At 54.8% G+C, this 26,664-nt stretch overlaps 1 protein-coding gene across 14 annotated transcripts in view; it reads right to left on the bottom strand.

Moving 5' to 3' along the window:
* Positions 1–26,664, bottom strand: part of ZMIZ1 (zinc finger MIZ-type containing 1) — a 248,043-nt gene that overhangs the window by 40,370 nt on the left and 181,009 nt on the right. The gene's annotated exons all lie outside the window — the stretch shown is intronic.

The following is a 26,664-nucleotide window of genomic DNA, read 5'->3' as shown; positions in this document are numbered from 1 at the left end:
CCAGGAGCCCACAGACTCTCTGGGCCTCAGTTTACTTAGAGGTAAAAAGGAATAATGCCTCGTGTCCTGCCTTCCTCCCAGGCTGCAGGGAGGGACGGACGGGGGCCTGCTGGGTCTGTGGAATGCTGGACAAAGGGTGGCCACACCTCAGCTGATGTCCTACTCCTGCTGGGAGTGACCTGAGCGTTATGGAAGTAGTCGATGGGCAAGAGTGGCCAGGCATATTTTGAATCATAACTGCTCAGCCACTTGGCCGGGTGCAAAGCCGACTCCACATTTCAAGGGTCTCCCATCTGGATGCTGCACAACGTGCTTCTGCATCCTTTTTTTTTCTTGACCATCTAGGACATCATTAGCTATTATTATCCTCATTCTACAGATGAGTAGACGGGGGCCCAGTCAGGCAAAGCTACTCACAGTAACCACAGCCAGAGTCGGCAGGGACAGAGACAGTGCTCCTGCCCCTGGCCCCAAGCCCTGGTGGTAGAGCCTGAGGCTGGACCAGAAGGTGGGGAGGAGGTGAAAGTCTTCAGAAGGCAAAATCCTAGGTGTTCACAGCTCCCCAGCCCCTCTGACTCAATAAGGAACCCCTCAGGCCTCTTGTACGCCACCACGTTTGGCCGGCACTGGTGGAAGACACGCATATGCACAGTGACCGGGAGTGGCTGGGCAGGCTGCCATCCCAAGCCGCCCAGATCCTGGACGGGGTTCCCGTCAGCCCAAAGCCCCGAGAAGTCACCAGAGCTGCTTGCTCCATCTGCTCAGCTTGTGTGGTACACAAAGATGCCCAACCAAGAAGGCAAGCAGGGGCTGTGGTCCCCAAGAGGGGCCCTGTTTCTCCCTCCAGGAGGGGGCCTGGTGGATGAGCTAAGTCTTAAAAGATGTATCCTGCCCCCCTCCGTGGGGTCACCTTGCCACCACCCTCAAAAGGAGGACAGTATGAGAGAAGAGACACTCTCCTCTGTCAAGTGTGTCTGCACAGAAACCAACAAACACCCCTATGTGGGTGTCCAGCACACATGTGCTGCAGCTGGAAAGGCAGCCTATTCGGGCAGGCCAGGACAGACAAAAACGAGCCTCCAGCCCACTCCATCCTTCTCCCAGGCCCCTAGGTACCGCCTCTTGTGCGGGGGCACTGGGCATCTGGAAACTCATTTGCACGCCAAGCACGAGGCCCGCTGGATCGCAGTGAGGGAGGGATCACTCCACTGCCAGCACAAAGGACGGCCACAGATGGTGCCGCCTGCTGCCCGCCCCACCCCTCCCAGCCCTCACTCCTCCTGGGGGCTGGCCTGCCATGCAGGGGGCGGAGGCACCACAGGGGAATCAGGGCTTTCCTCCAATGTCACGGGCCACCCCCTGCTCAGCCAAGGACAGTCCTTGTCCTCCTGCCCCTAGTGGAGTGGTTTCCATAAAGGGAATAAAGGCAGGCTGGCTGCATGACAGGGCCTTGCTGTACAGTCTGGCATGCCGCAAACAGGCGTGATATGTGGATCAGCCAGCCACAAAGGCCACTTTCTTACAACCAAGAGGTGGTGGGGGGATGGGGAGTCACCACCCCTCACCCCCGAGGCCGGTGAGCACAGAGGCCACGCTGGCAGCCGCATGCGGGGCAGTGGATGTTGTGCGTGTTCTCCTTATGGTGCAAACCAACACAAGTTGTTCTGAGGCAAACGTGGGTTAATGACAACACCCGGGAATTCGCAGCCAAAAAGAGAGTCTGGGCACTCTTGAGAGAACCAGGAGGGCTGACAGGGACAGACAGAGGCAGGCAGGGGATTACGCAAGGACAGACAGAGTGACACCAGCTGGGCGGGTGTCTGGGTGCGCCTGGCCAGTCACTCACACGTCTGGACTGGGAAGTCTGTCTGCTCTAATTAGGCGGGGCTGGCCTGCATGCTTCTTTGACCTGCGTGCCTTTGGTCTGTGCACTTGCTAGAACGGCGAAAACAGTCCCAGGGTGAGTGGGAGAGACGGGAGGACCTGGTGTGGTGTGCGCAGAGCATACCAGGCAATGGGAGGGCAGTGTCAGTCCTAACCTGAGCCCCTCTGTGCTGCAGGCAGGGTCAAGAGTGCCTTCTACTGCCTAGGCAACCAACATGGCCAGCCTGTCCCTTGTCCTGTGGGCCCCACTTACCAGTGGTAAGAAAGCTGGCCCCAAAGGCCCCTTTTTACACAGAGGTCCCCAATTTTCAAATTAAAATGGCAGCTAGGACCCAATGTCCCTTTCCCCCTTCATAAAATGCAGCTCGCTTGGGCCCAGGACAGCCTTGGCCAGTACATGTGACTGCCTCTCTCCCACAGATGGGTGACGATTGGCCTCCTGCCTGGTGCTCCCACGGCGGGAGGCCCACGTACACATCACTTGCACAGCTGTCAATGAATGCCATTAGACCCACGGCCACCCTCCAAGGGGCTAAGCAATTGGCAGTGAGATACTCCAAAGCCTGCCATGGGGCGTGGAGAGGAATTTTAGCTCCACCGTGCAAACTTTTTGGGCCCCTTCCAATCTGGGGTGTCAACATGGGGAGGCCTTCTGCCTGTCAGAAACCAAGAAGCAGGGGCTGGGCGTGATGGCTCACACCTGTAATCACAGCACTTTGGGAGGCTGAGGCGGGCAGATCACTTGAGGTCAGGAGTTCGAGACTAACCTTGCCAATATAATGAAATGCTGTCTCTACTAAAAATACAAAAATTAGCCAGGTGTGGTAGCCAGCGCCTCTAATCTCAGCTACTCGGGAGGCTGAGCAGAATTGCTTGACCTCGGGAGGTGGAGGCTGCAGTGATCTGAGATCGCGTCACTGCCCTCCAGCCTGGGCAACACAGCAAGACTCCATTCCCCTCCAAAAAGGAAAGAAAGAAAAAAGAAACCAAGAAGCAGGAGAGGCTGTTGGGAGCAGAGGTTCAGCCACAGAAAGGGGGTTAGGGTCAGGAGGGGTCCTGCGGAGCTGGCCACAGAGGCCCATGGGACCACCCCCCTGTCAGCCAAGCTGACAGAACAGCTATGGCAGTACCCACTGCCCCCTCTCCTCCAGCAAGATCTCTGATGGGTAACAGCCTTCTTTGGGGGAGGAGAAATAGAGGCACAACCACCTGCAAATGCACTGCTTCTGACCCCTAAACAAACCCCCTCTCCCCCATCACCCAAGGCAGCAGGTTCTTATCAAGCAGGTGCTGAGCTGGGTACAGGCACCCCAGAAACTGGGCTCTCAGGCTCCTCACCAAGCCCCATCCCCTGTCATCCTCTCCAGCCTGTCCAGGGGCTGGTGCTGAGGACCTTGGGGCCTTCCAGCTCACCTCATGGTGACCACAGCTGGGGCTGGGACAGCAGGAGGGAATCATCCCAGACTCGAACTGCCAATGCTGAGCCTTAATCCAGATTTCCAAGCACTCCTCAAATGTCTCAGTGTAAAACGTATAAGCACGCACCACCCAACCCGTCTAAAGTGAACCCACTGAGCTCCCCTCACCTCTCCAAACTGCATCCTTGTGACCAGACTCCCTCACCTTGATCCATTCTAACCTACAGTACCAAGGTGTTCTATCACTCACCCAACGTTCATTCAACAACTGGCTGCTGAGCACCTTCTGTGTGCTGGAGGTACTGCGGTGAAGCAGGCGAGGCTAGCACTCCTGCTGAAACCGCACATGGCCCCCACTGCTGAGTCCAAACCACTTAAGATGAGGTGCAAAGCTCCGCAGGCTGGGAGGAAGCCTTGGCGCTCATCTCTCCTGACCTCAGCTGGCAGCTACAACCCTGTGGTTCAGGGTAAGGGACTCTGAAAGTCTGGATTCGATTCGAAACCTCATTCCCTTCACAGCTACGTGACCTTAGGCAAACAACACAATCTCTCTGGGCTTCGGTTTATCTGCCAAATGTTAATGCTTACTCTTTAGGGTTATTGTGCTATTTTTTTTCTTTTTTTTTTGAGACAGTCTTGTTCTGTCACCCAGGCTGGAGTGCAGTGGTGCGATCTTGGCTCACTGCAACATCTGCCTCCCGGATTCAAGCGATTCTTGTGCCTCAGCATCCCGAGTAGCTGGGACTACAGTTGTGCACCATCACGCCTGGCTAATTTTGTGTGTGTGTGTATATATATATTTTTGGTAGAGATGGAGTTTTGCCATGTTGGCCAGGCTGGTTTCGAACTCCTGGCTTCAAGTGATCCACCCACCTCGGCCTCCCAAAGTACTTGGATTACAGGCATAAGCCACTGAGTCCAGCCTTATTGTGCTATTGAATGACACTAACACTTACAAAGTGTTTAAAAGTGTCTGGCATGTAGTTAGCACGAAGAGCCTCTCAGCGCCGTGTGTGCTCTGCTTGTAGCAGGCAAGAAAGAGCCTTCCAGACAGAAGGTGGTCTCTTATTCGTAAGCCCCCTCTGCCCAGCAGGCTCCAGGCCCACCTCTCTATGCGCCAGCCCCACAAGACACCCTGCAATTTCATGCCTCTTTCCTTATAGAACTTGCACTTCTTTAAGGCTCATCTCTAATGGTGCTTCCTCCAGTTTCCCATCTATAAAACGGGTTTAACAGGAGCTGCCTGCTTCACTGGATATGGGGTGTAAATTAGTGTTGCAAGCCAACCCCTGTGATATCCAAGTAGAAGCCAGCAAGTGTGCAGGGTGGGCAGAGGGCCAAGGACCCTCACCAATCCCTGCAACCCCATACCCAACTCTGCATCCCAGAACACTGTGAAGGCTGCTGAGGCATAGCCTGAAACCAACACCCAAGACCTGATCCCAGTTGTCTGTTACTGTGTGACACCTTGAGCAAGTGACTTAACCTTCCTGCACCCCAGTTTCCTCATCTCCTAGGGTAGCCATATGGATGGGACCGCGTTACCTCCATGAAGCCCAGGGGAGCCAGGCACACAAATCTCTGCATGTGCTCATTACACCACGATTGGCGTTTCTGCCTCGGTCAGTAGAGAAGACAACAACAGGATGGTCCTGGGACTTTGCATCTCTGCTTCTGATCACACAGCAGAGGGTGAGACAAAGGGCCTGGGCAGGCACGAAGCTCCAGAAGTTCATGGAGATGGTGGGGGCCCTGAGTAGATGAGCAGGCCTGTGTGCTCATCTGGCACACATGTTGCACAGGGCCCCTTCCCCCTGCCTCCTTCTGAGCCGCCTAGGGGTAGAATGAGGACATCGAGTGTCCTGCTCTGAGACGCAGGAAGCAAAAATCAATTCCCCATTTGGAGGCAGCTGTGCCTCTGCTTCAGCTGGTGGCAAGGCGCTGGTGGCCCTGGAGGGAAGGCATTACTTCTTCTTACCCTAGGACACCCCATGGGACTCCCACAGCAGCCCCTCAATAGTGGCCATCTTTTGTGGGGGCAGTGGGGACAGTTCCCCAGGATCCAGAACAGCCCAAGACCCAGACCCAGCCTCTCCCATGACCCCCTCTAGGGCCCTGGCTTTTAGTAGATAAGATCCAGATAGTCACTGCCACATCTGCAGGGAAGCAGCAGCCCTGAGGGGCCAGCAGAAGGGAGAGTTGACCTCAGCAGCAGGGACAGTTGACCTCATGCTCCTGTTGCCTATGCTAGTCTTTGTAGCATCTCCAGGAAGCCACGGGGACACCAGGGTCCCCACTCCACACCAGCCGTGACTTAACCAAGATCACTGACAAGCAGCACGTGTCCTCCAGTGGCGCTGTGCCATAGTATGATCGGCGGCACATTCTTCCTTCTTAGTGGCATATGAAATAGTGGTGTGTGCGACCAGGAGTGGTATCTTCTATAAATGGGACCCAGTGGATATGTCTAAGGGCCCTTCACCAGCTGCACCCAAGGATGCTATGGCGAAGGCAGCACCAACACTAGCCAGTGACCCTGTGGTCACTCATCTAAAACAGAAACGGGAGTGAACAAGCACTGGCTCTGAGGATCAGAAGGGGACCAGGCAGGAAGGCACCGAGGAAGAGCCAGCTTCCCAACATCTGCTTCCCCAAGACCTTTCCAGCAACTCCCCTGCAGCCAGCAGCCCCCATACTGTCTGTCCTTTAGGGGGAAAAAATGAAACCAGATGTCGGGTGAGGCAGGCCTGAGTGGGGATGCCGGGGCAGCTGGTCCTGGCTTGCTCAGGCGTGCCCTCCCCAGGGGCAGTGACAGGCCCTGTATTTGCCCCTGTACCTGTAGCTCCTAGCAGCACAGATGCCCAGGACTGGCTGACCAAATGAGGAGGTGAGAGGCAGAGGAGTGCAGCCCTAGTTCAGGAATCGCCTGAGTGCCAGGTGAGGAGGGTGGATCTACATGTACTGTTCAGACAGGCCGAGTGACCAGCCTTTGTTAGCATGGATCGGGTCGGGTGTCACGGGGAGCAGGTACGCTCACCTGGGCACCTGGGAAAGGCTTCCTCGCCAGGCTGCACTTGGCTTGAAAAGGAGCAAGAAAGCAGAGGCAGCCACAGCAGCCATAGGGAAAGAGGCGCTCCTGATGGAGCCAGGCAAGGGGAGGTGCGGACAGTGAGAAGCCTGGGATGCTTGCTCCTGGTAAGATCTGGCGGTCAGGAATGGATGACAGCAGCAGTGGGGTGCAGGGGGAGGCTGGGAGGGATGAAAGGCCATCTGGAGAAGGGAACAGAAGCCTGGATGTATGGCTGGGCGGGAGAGTCATCGAACACACTGCAGCCTGGGGAAGCCACACGCAAAATGAAACAAAGGCCTAAGTATCAAAGAGCATCTTAGCAGCTAAAAGGCTGCTGGAGAATAGAGAAAGTGTGTGTGTGTGTGTGTGTGTGTGTGTGTGTGTGTGTTGGGGGGAGGTGTTGGGAGGGGTGCTTCTGAGACCCAGGAGACCCCCAGGGATGGGGCAGCACTCAGAGGGGCCCAGGAAGAGGCCTGCGAAGCAGTGGCAGCAGCATCTTGAAGCAGGGCCCTCTCATCCTCAAACCATGCCCTGGCAGGTGGCAAGTGGGATTCATGATTCCAATAAAAATATGAATGATACATTTTCAGATGCTTCCATCCCATGAGCTTACAAAAGGCCACACAAGACCCTCTGAAGTGGCAGCAGCAGTGAGAGTGGCACCACTCCGCAGTGGGGGAGGCTGGGCATGGGAGCTGCAGGGGCTTGCCTGTTGAGTCAGGGGCAGGAGAGCCAGGCCCCCACACTGGTCCTCACACTCTTTCCCCTCTGACATGTCGTAAGTTCCTGCTCCCACATCCACTAGAATCCCAGGGAGCACCTCGAGCTGCCTCAGGAAGACGGGCCCCTCCCTGTCCCACCCGCTGGTCACCACATCCTGATGATCTTTGCAGTCTGTTCCCTTTGCTCCTTGCCTGCTCCAATCCAATCACCTTCTGCAGCCCTGCCGGTTCTCCTCTGAATTATGACAACAGCATCCTGTCATTCATCTCCATCTCCAAACCTGCCTCCTGCCAACCTGCCCTCTGCAACGCGGTCAGAGGACTTCTTCCACCCATGCATTCTGATTACCTCTTTCCAATCTGTATCCCCAGAGGCTGCACAGGGCCTGGTAGATGGCAATTGCTTGATGGATGCAGACACGAATCTTGGGCCACACTACCCAGGGGAATGCCGTGGTGCTCCGTAGCGACAGCATGAGCCCCTGGGGCCACGATCGGATTTGGGGGCTTCACTTCTACAACCCTGGCACCCAGCACGGCGTTTAGCACATGCTACGCAGCCAACAGATGACTAACACACTGACATGAATCACAGCTAGAAATAACCCAATATGCTGAGATGACTGGGAAGGAAGGACAGACACTGAGACACGGACAACTGGAGCAGCATCTGTGACCAGGCGCTCAGCGGCCTTTAAACCTACCACCAGCTCCCCATTCCTGGGGGCAGGAAACCAGCTTCAGAAACAGGGTTCTGAAAGGAATCTCATCAGGAATGTGTCCAGAGACTGGTGCTGTCCTCAAATAAAACCTACAACTGAGTCACATGACACCTGTTTCATGACATGCACAGCCACCCCAGTCACGGGGAACAGGAGGCAAGCAGTTCACAGCAGCAACAGTTCATACAGCGTGGGGGCCAGCCACAGCCCTGGTCGTCCTCTGCTCAGGGGCCGGCGCTGCTGTTCATGTTAGTGAGATGTTCCCAGCATCTCACCCAGGGCTCCCTGGAGATAGTGCTGCTCCTTCTGCTACTGGGCCCAGGCCGTGCTCCCCTACCCTCTGATCCTCCTCTTTCAGCTCCCAAACACAGGGTCCTGGGACCGGGGAAGCCTGGGAGTTCAAGGCAATGGGGTCTCCTGAATATCCCTGGGACCCCAGGTTCTATAGCCATGCACAGAAAAGAAGTGGTGGTGAGGGCTTGGGAGGGGCGGGAGAGTGCAGCAGACACAGGGGTTTGAGTCAACACAGGCCTGGACTCCTCATCAAATCTCTAAAATGGACAGACACTAAGAGGAACCTCTCCTGCTCACTGGCCTGGTGTGAGGAACCATGAGGTGAAGGAAGGGCCCCTTTGTCAACACAAGTGAGAGATGGCCCATCTCACACCAGAGTCCCACCTGGAAACCAAAGGCAGTAATATGCTGTCTCCTGCCTCCAGGAGGCAGAGTGACCAAGAACACAAGCTCTGGAGCCAGGCTGCCTGGGTTCAAATCCCAGCTCAGCCACATAGCAGCTGTGTGATCTTGGGTAAGTTACTTTAGCTCTCTGTGCTTTGGTTTTCCCTTCTGCAAAATGGGGATAATAAGTAGCACCTACCACCTAAATTACCATGAGGATTAAGTAAGTTACTATACATAGAATGTTGGTACAATACCAGGCATGTAGAAAGCATTACATGGGAATAAACTGTTAGCAGTGTTGCTGTAGTATACATGTTCCCTTGGGATGGAGAGGGTGCTCCATTTCTCCACCTAAGTACTGTAGAAAATTGCTCAAATAAAATACAATTTCTTTCACCCATCTCCAAGAAAATCATGCAGATGCTCAGGAGTGCCCAGCCTCACACCACCCCTTTACACTGGGTGCTTCCTGGGGCAGACAGTGTCCCCTTCCCTACTGGACTGGGTGCTCCCCTAGCACCCAACTGTGCCCACATCCAGACACCCCAGGCCCTCACAGAGCCACCCCGACAGGCACTCGTTTCTGACTCTGGTCTCAGGCCAAGCAGTGCCAGGAGGCTGGTCTAGGCAGACCCCTTCCTCCTCTGGAGCATGTGGGTACAGGGGCTGGGGGGACTTTGCAGCTGTCCTCTCCACAATAGGAGGCCTGGGCGGTGGGCAGAGCCCAAGCCCCTCCTCAGCCCCATTCCACTGTGTCCAGAAGGAGGTGGGAGACGGGCAGGAACTGGGATTCCTACTCTGGCTGATTTGCTCAAAGCAGGAATGAGTGGTCTGACTCATGAGCCCTGAGAACAGAACTAGCTGCAGAATTGTTACTCTGCCCGGCTGGAGGCTGGGGCTCTGGGGCTGGACTTCCTGCCTGTAGACCCGTCACTGCTGGGTGCCCCAGAAATAGGAAAAGGGGCCTCCTCCCTGCCAGCTCTCTTGGGTCATCTCCCAGGAGGAAATAGCACAGGAAGCACATGACCACAGAGACTCACAGTCCTCGGACCGGGGGCAGTGACTGCTGGGCCCCAGGAGACCAGGGTTGGCTCTAGCGAGACCACCGCACCATCAGTGCAGCCTCAGGGCCATGTGTGTGCTTCTGTAAGATGGGGCACCCCTTCTGGCCCGACTCACCCTGCTGTGGATGATGAGGATCTAACCGGGCCGTGGGAGCACACAACCTTTTGGTTCTCCCAGCCGTGTGGTTCTTCCTACTTCATTCAAACCTCCCAAGACCCAATTAGGACCCTGCCAAGGATTATACTACCTGTATTTTACAAAAGGGAAATCCAGGCCCAAGAAGGGGTGATTCAAACAGTCACTCCACAGGACAACAGCCCCGCCCACTGCTGGTACGCGAAGGCCCCACTTTCATGCCCATAATTCTGTGACATCACGTCTGAGAGCAGGCATATCCCCAGAAGACAGCTCTGTGCCTCCTGCCTGCCTCCCACTCCTAAGACTTGGTGCCAACCCCAGCTTCTTGAACCTCCTGTGTGACTGTGGGCAACTTCCTCCCGTCTCTGGCCACATGTAAAAGACAGGGGGTGGGCACTGCTCTCTGAAGTCTGTGGCCCCCTGAATCAGCCCTGGCCTCCAAGTGGGGTCACGTTTCTCAGGGCGCAGGCCAGTCTTGACCTTGCATGACTTCTTCTCAATCCTGCAGGTGCTATGGGGTGAGCTGTCTGTCTGCACACTTGGGGTGGACTGCCTCTCCACACCGCTAGCAGGGATTATAGATGGAAGGGGCTCCAGAGAGCGCACCCTGTTGGGCTGCTCCGTTGATCAAGGCCAAAGCCCAGAGAGTAGAGTGGATTCGCTGAGGTCAAACAGCTGATGCGTGCAGGACTCTGAGGGTGACAGGGTGCTAGGACAGTGGATGGGTGGGGAGCACCCTGTGGTCTCAGCTGCTGGGGCTGCTGAGGGGCTAGGCCTTCTCCTTGGTTATAGAAAACATCACTTCTGGGGCATTGTGAGTTGGACTCTGGTGACCCTGACAGCTGACCCCTGGAACCTACATCAGAGAGGTTTTCCTTGGGGGAAAATCTCAGTCTCCTGCAGACTGATGGTATTGCTGCCTCAGCACCATCAGTAGCAAGCTGAACTGAGTTTCAGCTCCTCCTGAGTTTTCTAGATCATTCCCATGTTCTGCTCCCTGTACCTCTATCACCATCACTTGTGGGTAAGAAAGGCAAAAAAAAAAAAAGAAAAAAGAAAAAAGAAAAAAAAGGAGGAGTTGTCCGCTGGCGCTTTGGCTGTGAGTGACCCTATCCATCTCCGCTGCCCATATCCCCGGTCCCCACACAAGCTGAAGCCCTGTGCATAGGGAGGACTGGCTAGTTGGGTGGTGCAGGTGGCCTGGGATCTGCAAGCAGGCTCCTAGCCCAGCTCACCCTGCCCTACCTGCTTCCCTGTGCTGGGCAGGTCCTGCCTTCTCAGGTCCTGTGGTCCAGTCTGGCCTGAGAGAGGGCCTACAGCCTGTCCCTCCCTCTAGGAACACTCCTCGCACGCCCGCCCCCTCTCCCCAAGGGCTGCCCGGGTTGGCAGGAGCTGGGAACTGGGAGCCTCGAGGCGTGTGAACTCACCCTGGGAACTGAACTCCAGGGAACCTCAGAGCCGTCAGGGCTAGTTTTGTCAGTGCTGTTTCCCAAACCGGTTTGGCCATGCCTCACCCAGTGGAGGCTGGGCAGGATGCATGGACCCAGGATAAGACGCCAGACTAAAATCCCAGCCCAGAAAATTCCCTGCCACCTCACACTATCATCTCTAACTCAGGGGCCATCAAAGACATCCCAAAACAAGCTCAAGAGGGTGTTGTCCACAGAAAGGGAATGCCCCTTTCTTTTTGGAGGTACCCCAATAAATGCTTCTGCAAAGTGCCCCCTTAGTCCTACCATGCACTTTTAGCTGAGAACAGCTCACAGGAGCTGTCACCATGTACTGTGCCCTTGTGAGGGGCTGGCTCACATTTCCTCGTTCCTCAGACCCTCACAAGCCCCCCCGGAGGTGGGGTAGTCACAGGTCACAGCCCCTATCTTGCAGAAACTAGATACTGTGCCTCAGTGCACACCTGAGTATGTGGCAGGCCAGGGCCAAGGCTGGCCTCTGTCATCTTACCCTAGGGATAAAAATTTGCTGGCGGCAGGGCAATGGCGGAGGAGTTCTAGACCACCTCAGTAGGAAATTAGGTAGCACTAATAGCAAAGCAAGCGTGCTGGAGAGGGGAGAGGTGCCCTGAGAAGGGGATGGGTGGTTACAGTCCCTGCATTCAGGGCCCCAGCAATGGGCCTCAGTCCTCCCTCCCCCAGCAATAGATTGAGGCCAAGAGGTACCCAAGAATGCACCAGTGTCCGTGGTGAGGCGTGAGTGCCAAATGCCTCTCGACCTCCATTTTGCTCCAAGGACCTCTGGGCAGGAGACAGGCAAGCTCAAGAGGCAAGGTGACAAGGTCAGCCCGCGCAGGGAGGTGAAGAGGCAGTCCCCAGGCTGGCCTGGGTCAACAGTCCCACTCCATCTGCAAGGTGAGAACTGAGCCACACCCGCATGCCCAAGAACCACGGAGCCTGCACTCCAGCTCTCATTCCAGCAGGAGCCACCCTGAGCGCCTGCTTTCCATTCCGCATGTAATTTTTCCTCGGGGCTAAACATCACTGCCCGTTGCTGGCTCTCAGGGAGATGGAAGGGTAAGGAGGGGTTATGTGAATCAATTTCTTCCCTGCATAATTTACTTTTCTGAGGAGGTCCCCTCCTTACCCTTCCCAGGTGGGTGTAGGCAGTTTAGCTGTGTCCTCTCCCACCCAGCATAAGAAGAAGTGGTTGGAGTGAGGCTGGGCCTTCCCTAGGGTCAAAAAGACCCTGGGGTCTACACATCATGGTTGTCCGGACTTCACAGACGGCAAGAGACCATGAGTTTGAGGACCGAGAGACCTTGTCATGTACTCCCTTGATTTGATTTGACCTCAACCCTTAGTGTCCAATTCCAAGCCCTTGGTTTTTCCTGCCAGTGACAACCCCCAGGACCTCTCAAGTGGCTTCATTCCACCCAGCCTGGGCTCACGAAACCAGAGTATGGGCTCTGTCCTGGGGGCCCGGTGCTGACACTAAGCCTTGGGGAGGTGGTGAGCCTAGGGCATCACTGTTTATTACAAAGAAAACACCCACAAATCTTCCCAAACCTGAAGAGTGACTCAGGAGACGTGTGCCATGGTAACAAGGGGCAGGAGAGGAACTGGGGTGGGCTGCACTTTGCTGGGTGATTCTGCTGACCAGACTCTACCATCTCACCTCCAACCATTTGCACCCCCGACTCCACCCCACCCTTCCCTGCTTACAGTGCCTGAGTTAATTCCAAAGACTCTCAGGTTCCTGATGCAAGAAACTCAGAAGGCTATTCGTTCCTCTAACTCTGAGCTAGTGCACCTGAGGTCTAAACCCTGCAAAGACCGAAGCCACGAGGCCAGGCTCCACGCCAGCTGTGACCACTCTGGAAACACGTGTTGTAAGCTCAGGAGCGCATGGCACCATCTCTGTCACTGCGCCACTGCGCTGGCGCATGCAGTGGTACTTACGCGCTCCCTTCTGACCCTGTGCTATGGGAGATGACAACCTTCAGATGGGTTCTCGACCCAAAACCTGTTGTAGGGTTTTCCCTCTTATCCATCCATCCAGCAGAAGCAGCTGACGGCTGGCACATTTCATGTTTCTACATCTTGACTTCCTAATCGGTCGTTCCATTCCTTTTCCGAGAAACCCAGAGTATGGAGGCTTGACAGCCCTGGAAATCACATATGCCTGGCTGTTATTAAACCTCTCCAAGTCCCCAGCAGATTGCCCAGTGGATGCCCACTGGCTGCCCAAACACCAGACTGGTCTCCATTCACTGCTCTGGGCCCTCCTTCCCAGCTGCAGGGGTCCCTGTGCATTCTGGAGAATACATGTCACTCTTTTAGCATGCTAGCTACCGGTTTTAGTCGTGCACAAGCACACGCCGTTCAAGACAACCTGAGATAGGGACTGAATTTATAGAACACTGAGGGGAGGGAGGAAATGAGAGAATTTCTCTTTTTGTAGAAGATTCTTTACCTGATGAAATGGTTCTCTGTGAGGTTTCTTTAAATATCCAGTTGCCTTGTTGCAATGAAAATCAGAATGGTTTATAAGAATGCCATTTACATCTGGTGCTTCCTGGCTGCACCTGTTACTCAGTGTAACACACTTGGGGTGATGTCTGGATGGTGCCGTCCCAGAGCAGGGCTGAATGATTCACTGCAGCCTGGATCTCCAGGCCAGGGATTCTCAATCTTGCCCATGCATTAGAATAATCTGGAAGGCTTGTTAAAACACAAGCATGTTGGGCTCCACCCCCAGTGGGGTTTCTGATTCAGTGGGTCTGGGGTGGAGCCAACGAATACATTTCTAGCCAGTTCTCAGGTGCTGCTGATGCTGCTGACCTGGGGACCCCACTTTGAGAACCACTGCTCGAGACCAGGGGATGAGCTCAGTGCCTGCAAGATGCAGGTGCTCTGTTACTCCATGAACAAGATGGGGGGGAAACATTTTTTTCTCTCCCCTTCTGGGTTCAGGACATAAGCAAGTTCTTAGGGCCAGCAGAAGCATGTGCTTGGCAAACGTTCGCTGATACTGCTGTGGACCTCCCCTGACCTTTGCATTCAAAGCTCTGGAGATTTGACCCTGAACTCTCTCTCCCTGGCCTATGAGACAGGAGAAAGGACTCTTACAAGGGCGTCAGGCACATGGAGCCCTGGCTTTATCTACTAGTTATGAACTATGTGATCTTGGCAGGCGTGTGCACCTTGGTTTCTTTGCCTGCATGCAAACCTATCTCACCTCGGTGCTCTAAAGGTGTAACAAGGTAACCTTGACAGTGGCTATGGATGGAGAACTTGATTCAGACCAGGCACTGTTCTGAGCACTTTGCATGTGTGGTCTAATTAAAGCCTCTACTCTGAGAGGACACTGTTGTCCCCTGCCCGGCATCTCTCAGCAACACCACTTGCTGGTGTCCCTCAGCCCTCTGCCTTGGAGCCTGCTTCACAGAGTGGCTGTAAGAACTGAACTAGGTCCTGCAGGCTCCGCCTCACTGCCGGCTCTAGGAAGCAGCCCCAGGTAGGCGAGGGACGGACAGCAGCCTGGGCCATCTGCAGTTCAGGCCAGGCTCCCTGTTTCTCTTTCAGAGCAGCTGGGGGAGGGAGCCGTCATTTGTTTAGGCCTCTGCAGTGTTTAATCAGCACGCAGCTCTCTCCCTCCTCCCCCTGCAGCGCCTGCTCTCTCCCTGCAGAAAACAGCTCTCTGCCTTCTGCCTCTGATGGAGGCCATGAAAAATTAACACGGCATGTAGGGAGAGGGAAGGGAACACCGGGTAGGGAGGGGCATTGGAGCTGGGTGACCAGCTGGCCTGAGCTGAGCGCGCACCAGTTGGGCAAGCACGAACTGGATGGGCCTCTGAGGGGCCGGCCGGGTCAGAAACCCGACCACCCGGTGGGGCCACAGGGTCTTTCATGATGCTCAGCCTGGGGGTCTGGAGCACATCCAACTACCCTTGGGGGAGCCGGAGTGCAGAGTCTGGGCCTTCCTGGGGTCTCGAACCCCTGGAGAATCTGAAGACAGGGATACAGTCTCTCTCTGCCCTGAAGAGAGCCAGGTCATGCAGGGACGTGTCCTCGGGAAGGTCAGCTGCAGGCTAGGCAGAAACGAGACATGCCTCCTTTCTCTGTTCATTTTCCTGACAATCCTGTGGAGACAACTACCCTGATTTGATAGGACGAAACTAGTGTTCAGAGAGGTTAAGAAAACCTGCCCAAGGACAACCAGTGAAAACAGCAGAGTGGGATCTATTTAGTTTTAATTAATACAATTACTTTTCATTTACATAAGTACTACACAAATCCATTCTCCTTATAAAGCTAATGTTTCCCCAGCCTCCAAACCCAGTTTTCCCATCACATCCGATGATTCCACCTCACCTTTCCATTTCTTCACTTTGAAATGCTATTTTGAAGAAGTAATTAGAAATATACAGAAGTCGAATAAAAGATGTGCATTGAAAAACAGTCTCCTTGACGCCTCCCTGTTGCCATTCCTTCCAAAGGGGAACCACTGCTGGTGGCTTTGGGTTTTTCCTTCCAGGGTTATTCTATCCTTGGCACCTACCAGAGACTTTGCCACCTCTGCCTGGAAGGTTCTCGTCCTGGACAGCCACGTGATTCACTCACCCCCTCATCCTCATGCAGCCAGAGTTTCCCTGACCTGACCGTTTATGAATTGTCGTACCTCCCCACCACCGACTCCCTCTATTTTCCTCCCCTGCCTCATTGTTCTTCAGAGCACCTATCACCACCTGCTTTTAAAGTCCTGATTCCCCTCCCTCCATGCTGGAACAAAAAGCTCTACCAGGGCTAGGGTTCCCATGTGCTACATTCGCCAGCACATCCCCAGTGCCTAGAACAATACCTGGCACACAGGTGACAATTAACACTGATGGAAGGCAGGTACACAAAGCCTGGCAGAGCATGCATGCTGTTTTGAACTCAAACTCACTGTCACGCCTGTGCCTCTTTCATCTTTTGTCTCTTGCTAGGACACAGCCTAGTCTGGGGCACACAGCAGACGCTCAGAGCTCAGAATGACCAGACCGGAAACGTGACCCTTACCTCACACCACAGACCAACAAAAAGTCGAGGGGAGTGGAGAGAGGGGGAGCAAAACAACATACTGTCTAGAAGGTGACAGACGAAAGGCTGGGCGCGGTGGCTTACACCTGTAATCCCAGCACTTTTGGAGGCCAAGGCAGGCAGATCACTTGAGGTCAGGACTTTGAGACCAGCTTGGCCAATATGGTGAAACCCTGTCTCTACTAAAAATACAAAATTAGCAGGGCGTGGTGTGAGCCTGTAATCCCAGCTACTGGGGAGGCTGAGGCAGGAGAATCACTTGAACCTGGGAGGCAGAAGTTGCAGTGAGCTGAGATTGCACCACTGCACTCCAGCCTGGGCAACTGAGCGAGACACCACCTCAAAAAAAAAAAAAAAAAAAAAAGAAGGTGATAGAGAATATCTTCATGATCTGGGGTTTGGGGAAAATTCTCAAGAAACACAAGCACTAAGCATTAGGGAAACTTGATAAATTTTCCTATGGAAGAATGTCCTGCATCCCAAAATACCCCATTAATGGAGTGAGAAGCACAGGGTGAGGGTGAGTCTGCATGGAACAGAAGAAGCCACACGGTGCACGATGAAGCCCTCCCTGTTGAAGGGTTCTGGGGAGTTGGGCTCCTCAAGACCGTGCAGCGACCCAGGAAGGCTTCTCAGGAGAGGCAGAAGGTGACTCCCTCCCACTCCTCCCCTAGGTCTGGCCTCCTCTCTCTTCTCCTCCATGAAAAACCAGAGGCTTTAAGACAGACAGGAGAGCTCCAGCCCCCCTTCCCTGCCCCACGCAGAGATAACCAAGCAAGAAAAAACAAATTAAAGAGTCCAGGAGCCGGGCAGGGCCTTGGGAAGTTTGGCTCGACAGGGCAACAACATTTAACAAAGCTCACATCATCCATCACTTGGGCCCAGTCATTTAGATACTGGGCATTTGATTAAACTAATACGGGCGGCTGGGGCGAGGCATGGCTGGGCGCTTCCTCCCCTCGCCTACAAATTAGACCGTCACACACAATCCGATTACCTTGACTGCCACATTTATCTTGGGAGAGGGGCCATCCATCACTCCTCAGCAGCTGGCTCTGCCCTCCCCACATTAGTTCTATCAGGAGGGGAGTGAGTTCGCCCCAAAGTTTCAGCAGACCATGTTCAGTCAGTCATTCCTTCCATCACCCACTCCAGATACTCACCCCAAAGTGCCTGCCCTGGGGCAGGCCTTGGGCTCAGCATCAGGGTGCAGAGAAAACAGTCCATGGCCTTCAGACTCATGGAAGGCTCATGAAAGGGGAGCTATCTGGGCTGGGCTTGGAGAGCCTAGAATGTTGGTGCTGAAAGCTATGTTGCCCTGATGGGCACAGGTTTATGTCCCACTTTGCCTCATCCAACTGAGACCCTACGCATGACAATCACCAACCATCCTCAACTTCACACCTATGAAATGGGATAACACAGTACAGTGCTGGCCAACAGAATTTCTGCAGTATTGGAAATGTTGATTTGTGCTGCCCGAAACAGGAGGCAGGGGCCACATGTGCTACTGCACACTTGATGTGTGGCCAGTGCAACTGAGGAGTTGAGTTTAAATTCCATTTAACTATTTTCTTTTCTTCTTCTTCTTTTTTTTTTTTTTTAAGACAGGATTTGGCTCTATCCACCCAGGCTGGAGTGCAGTGCTGCAAACATGGTTCACTGCAGCCTCGACCTCCTGGGCTCAAGCTATCCCACTGTCTCAGCTTCCTGAGTAGCTGGGACTACAAGCGTGCATCACCCCCCTGGCTAATTTGTTTTGATCTCGAACTCTTGGGCTCAGGCAATCCTCCTGTCTCAGCCTCCCAAAGTGCTGGGATTTCAGGCATGAGCCACCGTGCCTGGCCCATTTAACTTCATTTCATTAAATTTAAGCTCCAATTAGCACATGGGGATACTGGCTCCCACGTTGGGCTCTGCAAATCCAGTTTCTGACTACCTTCTTGGGGTTGCTGTGAAGAGTAAGCAGGCCATCCTTAAAATGCCCAGGACAAAGCCTGGCACATGACAAATGCTCAACAAAAGCGAGATCCCTTCCCTCTGGGTTCTGAGACCAAGGATGTAGGGCTATTGTCTGAAGAGCCCTGGACTCAACAGCAGTCACCTTTGTGGTCTCATAATACAGCTCAGAGTTAAAGACGGTGCAAACCATAAAGTGGCAGGGATAGAATCTGAGTCCAGGTTTCTGTGGCTTGGAACCCCGTCTTTCCACTGGACACCTGGCTCCCCAGGAGATGGACAGCAAGAGCAAAGGCTCCAGGATGGGGCCTGGGGAGGGCAGGTCTGCCTGGCAGGCAAAGACCAGCAGCTTCTTCCCTGAACATAACCATGGTCTGTGAGGCCTGGCTTCTCTTCCATATCAGTCACCTCCCAATGCTAGCACCTCCCAATGTCAGGCACAGGGTCACCCCAAAGCCTGACCCACCCCAGCTCCGCAGGCCAAGCCCAGGGCAACACCGATGGTCCCCTGACTCAGGGTAGAGCTGGGGCAGCCAACAGAGTTTCTGGTTCCAGATACACCAACTCTAGATGGTGCTCGGTCCTAAGGCTTTTGCAGAGCAACCAGGACAGCACAACTGAGGCCCTCAGTGGCACCAGGTGCAAAAGAGCTCAGGGTCATCCGGCTTCTCCTGCCTTCCAGGGTGCATTAGCAGAGGCTCAGAGGCTGGCAGACAGGGGGCAGACCAGCTGCTGTCACCAGGAATCTGAGGGCTCTGGGGTCCCCACAGTGGTCCTCAGTCCCCTCACTAGGGACCCGCCCATCCTCTTACAGGGCTGCAGTGGGATGAGCAGAGCTGACATGTGAATAAACAGGTGAGGACGGAGCATGTGCTCACTCGGGCTTGCTTAATTATTGGTGTTGTCTGAGGTCTCAAGGCAGGTCAGCGACAAGGTGAGACCCCAGTCTGTCTCATGTGGGTCTGGGGAGGCTGTAGACAGCATCTAGGAACAAGCACTCACACAGAAGCCTGAAGACGCCACTTTTCACTGATGGGCTGTGTCACCTGGAGCAAGCCATGTCACCCCTCAGGTTTCCCCACCTCTTTTTTATTTTCTTAATGGAAAAACTAGAGCAAAATCACAAGCATGCACAAACCTTTCTGTGAGGATCAGATGGGGCATGCCAAAGCACTTATGACCTGGATATGGATGCCTGTGAGGGGATCTGACTGTGTCAGTGGGTGGGCAGGCTTTCCTGGTAACTTCAGAGCAGCCTGACCCTGGAGAGAAATCACCTCCCAGAGCAAGACATGCCCCCTGTGGAAACAGCTGGAGCTTAAGAGTCCAGTCTTCAGACACTCAGAGGGGTCCTGCTGGCAGGGCACTTCTTGTGAAACCACAGGCTGGAAAGAAGCAGACCCACCTGTGATCCCCTCAGCATGTGCTGCAGGGGCACCGGCAGGCTCCCTCCCTGGAGTGGCTGCCCTAGCCCACCTGGCTTGGACTGTGGCCTCCAGCTGGCCTGGAAGTCTGGGAAGGATGCAGGGCACACACTGCAGCTGCAGGAGGGAGGGGGCTGCTCTGGATGGGATGTGGGAGATGCTGGCCAGAGTCCACCGAGGGCTGGGAGATGGTGGGGAAGGCTACTGTGGGGTGGGTGCCAGGCCAGGAGCATCGAGGGATGGGGTGACATGGAAGAGCCACAGGTGAGATGGGAATGGAGAAAGGGGGATATTGGGGAGCTGAGGAGGCCCCCCAGAATTCCCTCCATCAGATTCACCCCTCTCTGCGGGCCAAGTTCGAAGGCACACTTAGCCACTCACACATTAGTATAAATGAGTTTATGACAAGCTGTGCCAAGACGGGCAGGGAGCAGTAATTGAAGGGAAAATCATGGGGAGGAAGGTGGCAGGCAGCTCTCCCCAGCAAGAGCCTCCTCAATGCCAAGGAAGGGGCCCTGGGGGGCTCCCAGTGGGGACCCTCTGCCACCAGGACACCCGCATTCCCCCCATCCCTTTCCAAAATACCAAAATGCCAACACTCCTTTGTTGCCACTTAAACCAATTTGGGGGTAATTCTGCAGGCAATTGTCTTCCGATTTACAATGCGGCTCTGTGATTGCATCCAGGCTGATGGTTCAGGCTGTAATTGTATGGTAATCACTTCTGTTTATGATCGATGCGGAAATCACTATTGTTTTCCAGCAGGCTTGTTAAATCGAAAAAGTGCAGGGGTGGGGAGGGACGGTTTATTTCTGTGAGTCGGAGCCCCGGGAAAATGAAATTAAGTAGAACAACTCAATGTGGGGGGTGGGGGGGAAGAGGTGGCTCTGATGGCAAAGGCACCCTCATGAGCTCAGAATGCAGAGACAGAGACAGGCAGGAACACAGAGACCCTGAGAGACATGGAAGGTACACTTGGAGAGCACAGACGAATAAGAGGGGAGCGGGCAGGGACGCTGGGGAATGCCCGGGCTCAAGACAGAGATGGTTAGGAATGCAGATACACACAGAGTTGCCCAGACGGACTCCACTCCTCACACCTGCAGAGAAACTAAGCTAGAGATATGCTAGGGGGACCCCCTTACCTACTCATACCCATGCTTCAGCAGACTTGCTCACATCCATTCCCGAAGAAGGGTGGGGGCAACCCAGGTGCCAGGTGGCAGGCCAGGCACTGCCTGCCCCTCAGGGCTAGAGCCCGGCCTTCCCCATCTGGGATTTGCCTGCCTTCTCCTCTCCCCTGCCCTGAGGCCACCTACCTGCCGCCTGGAAACAGGGTGGCAGATGGCACCTGGGGACTCAGGTGGCAGGAGCAGGGCAGTGTCGTGAGCTCAGTGGCTGCTGTGGGGAATGAGGGGAGCTGCCCACCTGGCAGGCAGAAACCCGAACCTCCCCAAGGCCACAGGGAATCGGCTTGGGCTGGGTGGAGGGCAACGTCTCCCAGGGCGGCCACAGGCATCCACGGCACCAGAGGACCCAGCCAGCCCAGGCTGGAGGCCCACAGCCCTGTGGGGTGCGAGTAGGCACCAGCTGTCGTGGGCAGCTCAGGCAGACCTTGAGGCTGCAAGAGGTTTGTTTCTTCAACCACACGCCCTTCTTCCCCAGCAAGAGTGGATGGGGGCCATCGGGCAATGTGCTGAAAATCACGACTGCGGTGAAAGGTATCAGGTGTTTGGTTTTGAAAGCCAACAAGGCCGAGGTCCCTCACTCAGTCGGCTCTCCCTGCATTGCCTGGCACCCTCACCCACCAACGCCCCCACCCACCTGTCTAAACTGCCCTTCAAATTTCTCAGTTTTGCCTCACCCCAGGAAGGCCATCCCCCACCCAAATGGGACCCATGGCATGGAATATCATGCTGACTGCAAGGCAGAACTTGGTCACCCAGACCTGCCTGAGGGGTGGCCCTGGCTCTAATTCCTGTGGTACTTTTGTGAGCTTTAGTTTGCTTAGCAGTGAATAGAGACCAGCGGGCCAGGCCCCATCGTGGGTGGATCCCCAGTTACAGCAAGAGCAGCACTTGGCAGCCTCCCCATGGGACCCTGCCTGGACCAAGGGCCGTCCAGCCCGGCTTATGGGGCTTCCCTAAACCCAGGGCACCCTGACTCTGCTTCTGTGCCCTGCACTGATGTCCCCAAAGGCAGCCAGGGCCCTGGGATGGCGGGCAATGACCTCAGTCCACTCCCTGAACAGAGAGGACCATCCCCAGTACCCTGCAGGTCCACTTGGGGTTCTGGCCCTGAACTTCCCTAAGACTGGCCCTCATACAGGCCACCCTGAGATGTGCTGGGCCCTGAAGAGGGGCGCCCCTGGCTGCCTAATTAGAGGCTCAGCAGGGCTTGCTAGGAAGCGGCTGAAAAACCTCAGAAGTGGAATAATCACTCCTAATTGGAGTTCTAGGATTCAGCTTAAGAAAACAGCCTCCTTCTCTCCCAGGGACTTTGTTTCTGAAGTATATACAAACAAGTGATAGCTACTCAACATTAAAAACAAAGTTGGCTGAAAATGAAAATTTAAGCTACAATTAAGTTTTCTGAACGGAGAGGAAAACCCCAAGGGTGGGGTGCCTATGAGTGAGTGTGTGCATGAGTGTGTGTGTGAGTGTGCGTGTCAGCGTGTGCGTGTGTGTGTGCATGTACCTGTGTGTGGGGCCATGTGTGTAGGCCCATGCATCCACACAGGGCATGATGGACACTGAGCAGATGGATATCTTTGGGGTCACAGTCATCCTTCCTTTGCTCAGGGGCCTCTCACAAAGTCCTGGATCTAAGTGAGCCTCCTGTGTCTGGATCCCAAATTCCCCAGGGCGCTGCCAGGAAGTGGATACAGGACCTCGCCAGTCCCCTGGTGGACACTGAAGCCTCGGACTTGGAAGGTAGAAGGCCAGAGTTCAGGCCGCACTTCTATCCACCAGCCCCCCACACTCCCTGACCCTCAGTTCCCACCCCTTGCTGGGTGGGGAGAAGCCACTGCATACATGGAAGGCTTTTCTGGACTCTGAAGCACTCTAGAAATGCCCAAGACAATCCAAGACGGCACGGCAGGGAGGGACAGTGCAGGTACCCGTAAGCCCCAAGGGGATTGGAATGTGTCAACACATTTACACACCCAGTTCCCCATGTGCCCCTCCTATGTCACAGACACACTCCCAACACCCAGTGTGTTTGTAAGCCTGCACAAACTCACAAGTACACTACCCTATATCCAACAGCCATTCAACTTGCAAACGACCCCCACACGTCCTAGTGGACACATGCATGTTCAACTGCATGTTTATCTGATATATGCACAAAGATGCAAAACCCAGGCAACATTTGCAAATGTTCTGTTTTATATTTCTCTTCATCAACACATAATCTCTGCAACAGGCTCAGCCCTACTTCTCACCCAGATGCATGTCCGGCCCCGCACACCCACTGCCTTCCAGCCCTGTCATCTTAATTCTGGGACTTTTAAGCTCCCAGAGGGGAGGGGATGTGTCTTTTTTCACCTTCCCCACAGTGCCTGGACCAGAGAGAACCCAGCTCTTCTTTTGTTCATTCACTCATTCCAAAATATATTACATGTATATGTTGCCTACCTGGATGCTCACCATACAAACTTGAGCGAGCTATAGTCATAGTTATGAACTTGAAGAAATGCCACATTCCTGCACATACCAAGGGCTGCACTAAGTGCTGTATTGACGGTGCAGTGTGCCTGGTAAGGGTCACAGGTGCATCTGTTAGTAAGGGCACGGGCAGGGGGGCATGCATCCAGGGTCCCCAGCAGATGCCTGCACACACTCACACACTCAGTGGGCAGCCTACATGGTGACTCCTGTAGCTATAACAGACCTGTGGGTGAGGGTGTCCCCATTTTGCAGAAGTGGTAACTGAGTATGCTGCTGGGTGGCAGAAGGACATCTCAAGCACAAGATCACTTGGATAGGGTGAAAGCAAGGCTTCAGGTAGCAGGTGCCCAAGATTGGGGAGGTGTCCAGGGAAGTGAGTCTCGGCCAGGTCATTTCAGAGGCTGGTTTCTATTTAGGTAAGAGCCCAGGGGGTACCATGGTGAGGGTGTGGTGGACTACACACTCCTGGGAGAGAGGAGGGGATGACCAGGAAAGCCACACCTGGGAAGAAACCCCAGGGGAGAAATCTTCATCCCAAAGGCTGTCACCTGAGGAGAAAGATCTTATCCAGGTCACTAAATGTATTTATCTGAGAAGGTACACCACCATGTAAAGCTCTGAGAGAATTATGGGCCCCTGGTAGGCCTGATGCTGGGAAGGCTTAATTCTAGGCAGGGTGGGTACATAGGCTGGGTGGGTACAGGGGCCTGCAGGAGCCTGCCTCCTGAGGCCCACCTGCTGTCTACGGGTGCCCTTGGGCAGCAGCAGTCGAAGGAAAAGCAGGGTTCAGGGAGGGTGGAAGACCTGCCTCCATTTCAAGGGCCAAAGTTGGCCTGGACAGAAGAAGCCAGAGCCTGAGCTTACAGTGGAAGCCAAGTGCTCGGCCCTTACTCCCTCCCCTGTCCTGATGCTGCTCCTGGGAGACCCATTGCCCGAGTGGCCTCCTAGAAGCCACTAAGGACCCAGCGGTCGAGGCTGTCATGGTTCTAGTAAGGTGGGGATAGGGCGTTTCTCTGTTTTGGGTGCTGCTGCCCTGACCCCCTGGGACAATGGCTTCTGTCTGTTTTCCAGGGCATCCCGGGACTGCCCAATAACTTTCTGAGCCTGTTGCTGGCAAATCAAATGAAGACATACCTGAGAGTTACACAAGCTGTCCCCACTCTCTGCAGGGAAGACACAAGCCTTTGCTCAGCAAACACTGAGTGAGCCCTGAGCTTCTGGCCAAGAGCCCTGGGGCCCTGGCTGGAGGCAGGGGGACTATTTGCTCCAAGATGTCTCAGGCTCTTGGAGAAGATGGGCATTCTGCATGTTCTACCAGTTCGGGGCTCATGCTGGAGAAAAGGTACCCCCAACAGATATATGGGGTGAGGGGTTGGGGGAGTGTCTGGATAGGCTGGGCTGCAATGGACAATAAAGAGGCCCCAAAGCTGGGGAGAAGGAGGACAAGTGACCCAGAGGAGCACGCCTCCCACAAACATGAGGAGAACCACGCAGAGCAGGAAGGGTAGCTCATGTTTGCTCAGGGGCGATGAGATCCCAGCACTGTGCTCAAGGTGCTGGCTGGAATGAGCTCTTTAATCCTCCCACAGCCCTAGGGGATGAGTACTAGTCTCCGGTTCTACAGATGAGGAAACTGAGGCTTAGACAGGGTGAGAGGTCCCGGTGTGTGGAGAAGACAGGAGAGGAGGGGGACAGACGTAGGGAGCAAGCTCGGGAGGGCACCTTTGTGGGGTGAGGGCCTCTCGCTCCTAACAGCGGGGAGCCACAGGAGGGCCATCCCATCCCCACCTGGCAACCCCCACTTCAGTGCAGTGCCCAGTCTTCACCTCCTCGATCTCTCCAATGGCCACAAGTCCCCAGCAAGCCCCTCCCCTTTTGGCCCCCCAGCTTCCTGTGCCTTCTCCCTGCGCGTGGTCTGTTCCCCAGGATGGTCTTCCAGCCTTGCTCCTGAAGGCTGTTCTGTCTCCCAGTACCCATCCCGACACCAAGGACACCGTGGGTGCCAGGACCTAGGGTCTGACAGGAAGCCGTGTGCTGGCTCCTGGGATCCTTCCCCAGCTCCCAGAATTTCCTCTCAGCGAGGGGTTCTCCAGGCACCCTTTGGGCACCTGAAAGCCAAGGCTGGACTCACAGTCCTTATTCTGTGAGCCCACTCTCACTAGGATGGCTGGACCCCAAGGGCCACCTCAACATGGCTCGACTCACAGACCCTCTGCCCAGAAATGCAGGGGCTCACAAACCCTGACAAACTATGGGTAGACCTCAAGGAAGAAGTCCTTGTGCAAATCACTGGCGGGCTTCAGAAGTCCAGGGTGCAGACTCTCACCTCTCATTCCCCAAGAGGGAAATGAAAGTGGGCACATGGGTGCCGGCCACGCTTACTTCCTCCAGAGCTGACACACGCTAGGACCTCCCCGATAGCTGCCGGAGGGACAGCCGTGCAGCTTCTCTCTGGGACAGACAAGTGGCAAGCACACTTGTGCCCCTCTGTCCCCTGACCTTCTCAGGCTCTCCTGTTACAGTGGCCATGCTGGAAGCAGGGATAAGCCCCCAGATGGCACCACCCTCCACAGGGCACAGCAAGGTCTCCAGCTGCAACACAGGGCAAGTACAGGCAGGAGTACTGTACAGATGAGAAAACTGAGGTTCAGACAGAAGGGGGCTGGTGGTGGAGCTGGGTGGAGAGAACCCAGTCTCGGGCTCAGGAACTTGAGGGGAACCTAATGCCCAGCCAGTTTTGGAATTAAGCCCATGCTGCGAGGGGATGAATCCACCTGACAGTGATGAAAGCTGCCAGCTACTGAGACGTTACTATGGGCCAGATACCAACCTAAGCGCCTTGTAGCCCCATCTCATTTACTCCCCACTGCAACCCTGCCAGGCAGGGACAAGTAGCTCTACTGTGCTGATCAGGAAACAGAGGCTCAGAGAACCTTGGTGACTTACTCAAAGTCACCTGGTAAATGACAGATGTGGGTTTCATAATTACTGTCTGACACTGGCTTGGGAAGGACACCGGGTGGCCCCATTTTAAGAGCCCCAGGTAGCTGGGCAGGGAGGTCCCTCGTGCATTGGGGGGAAAGGGAGAGGAGCAGTCACCAGAGCTGCCAACAGGGTAGGCCCGCGGGCCACAGAGTGACCACTTCAGGCACAGCACTGCCAACAGATCTTTCTACCATGATGGGAACATTCCACCACTGCACTGTCCAATCTGGTAGCCACTAGCCCGTGAAATGTGACTACTGTGACTGAGGAACTGAAAACTTCATTTAATTTTACTAATGTACATTTAAATATATGTGTGGCTGCTATACTGGACAGCACAGTAAATCCCACGCTGCTCCTTACAAGCAGGGACCTCAAGAAAGGCAGGCACC

The sequence above is a fragment of the Pan troglodytes genome, chromosome 8, assembly GCF_028858775.2.
Source record: "Pan troglodytes isolate AG18354 chromosome 8, NHGRI_mPanTro3-v2.0_pri, whole genome shotgun sequence".
Taxonomy (NCBI): Eukaryota; Metazoa; Chordata; class Mammalia; order Primates; family Hominidae; genus Pan; species Pan troglodytes.
The sequence above is the reverse complement of the archived record's forward strand: the minus strand, read 5'-3'. Positions and strand labels throughout refer to the sequence as shown.